Source organism: Pinus tabuliformis, chromosome 2_2, assembly GCF_031772625.1.
Source record: "Pinus tabuliformis cultivar Carrire ecotype Pingquan chromosome 2_2, CPIR1, whole genome shotgun sequence".
Taxonomy (NCBI): Eukaryota; Viridiplantae; Streptophyta; class Pinopsida; order Pinales; family Pinaceae; genus Pinus; species Pinus tabuliformis.
The window spans coordinates 527,306,664-527,312,752 of record NC_142300.1 but is presented as its reverse complement, the minus strand read 5'-3'; positions in this window follow the sequence as shown (position 1 = coordinate 527,312,752).

Genomic DNA, 6,089 nt, shown 5'->3' with positions numbered 1-6,089 from the left:
TCATATAAATGACATGATGGACATTTAAAACCTCCTTTACCATGATTGACAGGTTAAGCGGCTAATCAATGAAGCAGCTAAGAGTATATCTTTTCATTAGATTTTATCTGCGGAAATTTCACTATAATTCATTATCACCTGCTGATTGACATAATTCTTTCATATTGGTCTATAGAAGCATTGCCCTGTATCACGTTTTTCTCATCGCTTGTGCAGAACTCTGCTCAAATAAGAAATTTCAAACAAATGGGGAAGAAATCAAAGAAATCTGCAGCCGCGGAACCTACAACAGTAGTGCAACTAGCCAAGGATCCAGGGCCAAGCAAAAAAGGGTTAATCTTAGACACTACATGCCTCGGCCTTGGAAATACTAGTTGGGAGAACATTTACAATTTAATTGAAGCAGAGGAGCCTGAGGAAGTATTGGAAGAAGCTACAACCGACTCAACTAACAAATCGGAAGCATCCCTCAAAGATTTAGCTTGTTCATATTTGCATAGAATAGCAGCATGAGAAAAGATTCTTCCATACACTGACGTAGTGAGATGGGTGGTAGAGGAAATTCCAGTTTCAAACAGAACATTTTGCACAATTGATGGGAGGATTTTTGGCTCATTCCAGCCTGATGATCTAAGGAAAATGTATCACTTGCCTGAACCTGAAAAGCAGTACAACAAAGCCTTCTTGGAAAAATTTGCGAATGAAAATGAAACAAAATCAGCCCCAATTAAGCAATGGAGACATAATCCCGAGAAGCACAAACACGAATCATCAGGTAAGTACTCGGTGGACTCATTGGCTTCTCCTTACTGTTATGTCGAGGCTATGATGTGTAGAATGTGGGGGATACATGATTCTTCTAAATTCACCATTGAAATGGTCCCTTTAATGGAAGCAGCAGTCAATAGTTATGTGATGGATTGGGCAAACATTTTGTCCGACAAATTAGCCTCAGCAATTCTCGAATTCAGATCAAATACACGCAAAACTACCAGGACCATTCCCCCTTTTTATTATAGTGCTTATATTATGGATACTCTCTGTTTTAACTCTAAATATCCAGTACTGGGATGGAGATGGACTCCCGAGGACCCCAAGCCAATCCATATTTATCATCAAATGTTATGGAAAGCTCACTACAAAGATAATTTATACAGAATTTGCAATGGTTTTATGTTACCTATCTACTATGCTATTTTTGATAAACCTGCCCCTAGGATTTTCAAGGAAGCAGAGATAGACTTTACTGTAGTTGGTAATTGGTTTGGAGAAGACAAGTTCACTTATATAAGGCTTTTTGTTAGCCTTACAAAACCCCACGTCCTTCCTCTGTATGTACCCGATAAGTTGTTAGCTCGAGAATTGGCCTACCAAATAACAATAGAAGGGACATCCAAAACTCTTAGAAACTCTAAGAAACAGGTATGGCCTACATTTCCTCTAAGATGCAACGTCTACACTCTTCATGATTACAAACATGCAGAAAAGGAGGCAGAAAAAATACAAATGCTCAATCTTACAACCATCCCCAATAGACAATATGATCCTAGAAAAGTTGCCTATAATGTTCTTGAACAAGCTAAACTTGCAAAGTTCGATCATGAAAAGGATGAATTTGATGACCTGTTTTCCTCAGCAGAATCATTATTTCAAGTAAAAACATTGGCCAGGATCAGATATAAAGATGAAGGGCTGGAAGTGTTCAATAGGCTCAGAGAACAGAGGTTTCAAACTCTGCCTTTGGACTTATTAGCTACCACCCCAGCAATCCAGTCAAGCGAGCTTAAACAACAAAAACCTCCTGCTGTGGAAAAAATTCCTGAGAAAGGAAAAGAGCCAGAACAGGAGAAAGAACAGGAAAAAGGCAGTGAACACATGGATATAGATACTCAAATTGATCCCAAGCTCCTTAAGGAATGGCAACAGTTTGGTTCCATTATAAGAAATCCTGAGAATTCATAGGGTTTTAGTACACCTGAAGTGACCATTGGTCACAAGACAAAAACAAGTACGGTTCCAATTGAAGCAATCAGCGGCCTACCCACCAGCAAAGATGTAGAAATAATTCCTAAGGATCCATCGGATGAAATTGTTTTGCAGATAGAAGAAATACCACCATTAGATGTCTTTTATAGTCCTAAACATAGGGTTGTAGTAAAAAGACAAAGGAAAAGGAGAAGGCTTGATCAATCTTCCCTTTTACCTGCACAGACAGAGATGGCTAATGTGGTATGGAAAGAAGAGATCAATCCCTTCGAAGACCTCTCAAAACTCTCTCAATATGCCAAGGCTTATTCAGTAGCTAGTATGGATAAAGCATAAGAGGTAAGCAATTTATTAAAAGAAAAAGATCAGGCAATTGTTTCATTGGAGGCACAGGTATCTGAAAAACAACAGAGAGTAGATCAATTGGAACAGCAGTTAGCAGCTCAGTAGCAAGTAGACAACCAACTAAATGAGCAATTGCTCAAGGAGAAGCATAGGATAGACCAAAGCGCAGTGTAGAAACAAAAGGAATTATCCACAGCATTGGCCAAGCTGAAGACAATGAATGAACAGATGAGTAAAACAAAAGATGAGCAAATCGCTCAATTATCACAACAGATAGAAAAGTTCAAAAGTCTTCCTCAACCAGCAGAGTTTAGGTCCGAGGCTCTCCAAATCAATAAAGCATTGATTAAGCAGCTAAATTTACTATGTCATAATATTTCCCTTGTTGAACCCCTCTGTGAGATTGCTTCATCAATGATTGACAAATCAGTCGACGCCAGGCAGAATTTGGAACAGGCCGATGAGACTTTAACCAACTTTCTTGCTTGGCAAGAAACCAGTGAAGGGCAAGCTACAAATCTGCCTAAAATTCTAGAATCACACAAGGAGATCCTTTTCCTAGAATGGCAGTCGCAATTGATGAAGGCAGAAAGGGAAACTTCAAGATGCAGATCAACAACTAGTAATTTGATTGAGTTAATCAATGATACTCTTTATCTATCTAATTTTATTTCACAGTGCACTCCAGGTAAATTGCCGTCAGCCAAAGCATTGGAACAGACATGCAATCAAGAATTGGAAAAGAAGGAAAGATTAATCGTCGGCATCCAAAGTTTAACTTGGGATACCTTTTGGTTCTTCCTAGTTAAACCATACAGTCAAAGAGCAGCACTCAAATGTTTAACCGATGCAATTGGTTACATGATTCCCGAAATTCATGATGCTACGTATTCAGCCCAACTGCATTCTCGTCTGAGTCACCCTCCAGAATTGCAACCAATGCTTGCTATCTGCCAGCTCAAGCCAAAGGATGATCAGCCAAAATAGTGAATCATGCTACCGACTGCAAACAGACCTATTTCAAGGAGATCTTCATGATTTGGTTATACCACCTAATAGAATTTTTATTTCATAATTAGTTAGCTTAGATAGTATTTATAGACCCTTTCATGTCTTTAGAAAGGGTCCTCAATTTTTGTATAAACTTGGATCAGGAAGTCACACTATTGTGCTTCTGATATATTTTTTTATGAAGACTGGGCCTATATTCTGAATTTTAATGAAGAATGCTTTGATGAGATATGCACTATTGCTTTTTGTGGAAGTGTTTCTAAGTTAGAAGAAGGAATTTGAATGCGATTGATATCGGGAGGGATCCGAATTACATATGGTACTATTATCTATGTCTTTGCTCCATTCTTTTATATGAATCGACATTTATTTAATCTTGCTATCATTGAATATATGTATGTGTTTTAACAACAGTCCTTATACTTATCACTATTGAATGTTTAAGGAGTGTTATCCTTTCAATCATATTTATGTCAATGATATATGAAGAATAGTGTAATAATGTTTTAATGATTACTTTGTTCAACTACTTGAACAAAGTAATTATCATATGAATGAATGTCTTTGTTTACCAATAGAGTCATCTATATGCCTGTTTGTAGATAAAGATCATCAAAAGTTACACTAAAGTAGAAATTTCCCGGGATAGATTAGTTGTTTATAGTTTTACTTTTTAGATTACATAATCCATCCATTATCATTAGATAATAGAAAATCAACCACTTATCCATCCTATTTACAAACCATTGGGAAACTGGTCCTATTATATCCAATCAGAGCCACCACATCAACCGGAAAAGGAGCTGCCTTTAAGGTCTGGACCGGGTGGTTTTCCCCGATGTTGATGAAGCGATTTTCGAGGTGTCAACATTTTTGGTGCTAGAAGGAAGGCATGAACCGTGAATGGAGAGCAAACCCAAACCTACAACCCATTCTTAGAGTAAATCTCCCTCCACCTCACCTCCGACTTCTCCTTTGGATGCTGGAACTCCATGTTGGAAATAATACTGAGAGGGGGGGGTGAATCAGTATTATCAAGTTCTTTTTAATAAATCTTCCTTATTTATACTTTGAATTATTCTTGTATGTCAGTACCATAAAACAATGAGCATGAACAAGAAAAACAGATAGTCACACCAAAGAACACCATATATAAGGTGGAAACCCAATGTGGGTGAAAACCACCTGCTGCAATATGTCTCTATCTTCTTTCAATTAGAATCTCCTTTTACAATGATCTTGTACTGGTGCAGTCCTTTACCAGTACGCAGGCTACAACCTGCAGAGAGCTACAACTCTCTCTCGTTTTCCAGTCTCTCCTGGAAGGGATCTACAACCCCCTACTTCTTTTCTTTCAAGGACCACTTTTCATAAATTTTCAAACTGGATCCAAGAATATCAAATAAACATCAAGTACATGCAAATTACCCAAACTCCTTATACAATCAACCAAGAATTACCCAACTTCTCAGAATGTTGTAAACAGAAAGATAAACCCAGAACTCTGCAGCAATAAATAGAAGATGATCAACAAATGTTTTTAGGACAGATACGCAATTTTTCTTTATCTGGACTGCGTGGCTTTGCACTTCACCTTATGCGTCTCTGCGTATCCCTGCAGAGAGCCTTCCACTGCACCGCGTACCCACGCACTGTTTCTTCAATCACACTGCGTAATACTACTGTGGGCACGCACCCTCAGATGCTATCGCGCCGCGTATCTACGCACCTGCGGCTTCTGTAGCACCGCGTACTTTCACTGTGCCTCCGCACCTGAACCTCTGCCACGCCGCGTACCTTTACTATTCTTCCGCACCTGAACCTCTATTGCGCTGCGTACCCACACACTGCGCCTTCTTCTGCTGTGCGTACCCACGCACTGCGCCTTCTTCTGCTATGCGTACCCATGCACTTGCACCGTTAATCACCTGCGAACCTCTGATTAGGGCCAAATTGGCAGTCCACCAGTGTGCCACAGATAGTCAGATGCCCAGATCTGATCATGCGCCCGAGAGATCACACTTCATAGATTCACTTTCAACTTCACTTTTATATAGATCAAGCTTTTAAACCGATAACCCAATATTTTAGATCTTAAGATATTCAATTTGCAAAAGATGCCTTGGCCAAGTGATCTCCTTCCCTATTTATAGTCAAGCCCTCATTCACACCATGGGACAAAACCATCAAATAACCAAAACAAGGGATCCAAACCGGGGCTAAATTAGATCCTATACCACGGGCCAAAACCATAGAATCAAGAACGGCGGGCTAAATACCACGGGCCAAAAATAAGAAACCCCACGTGAGCGCGCTTCTCTGCCTTGAAGTGAGTGAACTGGGGGTCCACACCTCATGAACGGGTAACCTGCGGGTATGAACGCACTTCCTGGCCGGCGTACCTGCGGGTCCGCACCTTTTGAACCATTCACCTGCGTACCTCTTAATTTCCAACATTTTGAGAGCCTGAGCATTGCTACTTGAGTGAGTTGCCATCAAGTACAACACCTGTAACATAGAGTCATACCAGAATCATAATGCCAACAATCTCCCCCTTTGGACTTGATGGAAACCTCAAGATCCTCAACGTCATTCTCCCCCTTTGACATCAAGGGCAAAGGGTTATGCTCCCCCTAAGAACATGCTCCCCCTGACTATAAACCAGATCTGCAAAGAAGAACCATAATCCACCAAACACCATAAATGACCATGAAAGAGATAGAGACATATTGCAGCAATATTCAGAC